Source organism: Euprymna scolopes, chromosome 10 (assembly GCF_053919585.1).
Source record: "Euprymna scolopes isolate OS-2025 chromosome 10, ASM5391958v1, whole genome shotgun sequence".
NCBI classification, from domain to species: Eukaryota; Metazoa; Mollusca; class Cephalopoda; order Sepiida; family Sepiolidae; genus Euprymna; species Euprymna scolopes.
Genome location: NC_136491.1, coordinates 98,697,263 through 98,699,172, shown reverse-complemented (window position 1 = coordinate 98,699,172; position 1,910 = coordinate 98,697,263).

The following is a 1,910-nucleotide window of genomic DNA, read 5'->3' as shown; positions in this document are numbered from 1 at the left end:
TATTTGATAACTAACTTTACCTACCCTACTCTACTGAAATAAAGGAGAAGCTTCCTCAGTTATGTCAACCCCTAACAACATCTCAGGAAGAGATTTGGCAAAAGATTGTTCGATTAGATTTCTGATCAATAATAGAAGTTCAACAGAATTTATTGGTGACTAACAGTACACATCCATGCTGCATTATGTGTCTAAAGCAACATATAATGAATTTTTACAACTTCAGGGTTTGTAAATTTTTACAACTTAAGGATTTTCGATTATTATGGCATTATTTGGTCATTAAATTATTCATTGACCGAAATGGTTACAAAACTAATTTTGTTGAGGTAAAATACTCTATTTTGGAAGTAACATTCAATAATTTAATAAATTACTGAATGTAACTTCAAATTTTTTAATACATGAAAATATGCTAAGAATTTGAAACTAAAACTGACCCTCTATCTGAAAAGGTTTCCAAATTCCTATAAAATTTCAAAGCATTGTAAAGTCACCCATATTTTTTTCAACTATTAAGAAAAGATTATAAAGGCGGACTTGCTTTTGAAGAAAAGATTATAAAGGCGGACTTGTTTTTGAAGAAAAGATTATAAAGGCGGACTTGCTTTTGAAGAAAAGATTATAAAGGCGGACTTGCTTTTGAAGAAAAGATTATAAAGGCGGACTTGCTTTTGAAGAAAAGATTATAAAGGCGGACTTGTTTTTGAAGAAAAGATTATAAAGGCGGACTTGCTTTTGAAGAAAAGATTGTAAAGGCAGACTTGCTTTTGAAGAAAAGATTATAAAGGTGGACTTGTTTTTGAAGAACAGATTATAAAGGCAGACTTGCTTTTGAAGAAAAAGTTATAAAGGCGGACTTGCTTTTGAAGAAAAGATTATAACGGCGGACTTGTTTTTGAAGAAAAGATTATAAAGGCAGACTTGTTTTTGAAGAAAAGATTATAAAGGCAGACTTGCTTTTGAAGAAAAGATTATAAAGGCGGACTTGCTTTTGAAGAAAAGATTATAAAGGCGGACTTGCTTTTGAAGAAAAGATTATAAAGGCGGACTTGCTTTTGAAGAAAAGATTATAAAGGCGGACTTGCTTTTGAAGAAAAGATTGTAAAGGCAGACTTGCTTTTGAAGAAAAGATTATAAAGGCGGACTTGTTTTTGAAGAAAAGATTATAAAGGCAGACTTGCTTTTGAAGAAAAAATTATAAAGGCGGACTTGCTTTTGAAGAACAGATTATAAAGGCAGACTTGCTTTTGAAGAAAAGATTATAAAGGCGGACTTGCTTTTGAAGAAAAGATTATAAAGGCGGACTTGCTTTTGAAGAAAAGATTATAAAGGCGGACTTGCTTTTGAAGAAAAGATTATAAAGGCAGACTTGCTTTTGAAGAAAAGATTATAAAGGCAGACTTGCTTTTGAAGAAAAGATTATAAAGGCAGACTTGCTTCTGAAGAAAAGATTATAAAGGCGGACTTGTTTTTGAAGAAAAGATTATAAAGGCAGACTTGTTTCTGAAGAAAAGATTATAAAGGCGGACTTGTTTTTGAAGAAAAGATTATGAAGGCAGACTTGTTTTTGAAGAAAAGATTATAAAGGTGGACTTGTTTCTGAAGAAAAGATTATAAAGGCAGACTTGCTTTTGAAGAAAAGATTATAAAGGCAGACTTGTTTTTGAAGAAAAGATTATAAAGGCAGACTTGCTTTTGTAAGAAAAGATTATAAAGGCAGACTTGCTTTTGAAGAAAAGATTATAAAGGCGGATTTGCTTTTGAAGAAAAGATTATGAAGGCAGACTTGCTTTTGAAGAAAAGATTATAAAGGCGGACTTGTTTTTGAAGAAAAGATTATAAAGGCAGACTTGTTTCTGAAGAAAAGATTATAAAGGCAGACTTGTTTCTGAAGAAAAGATTATAAA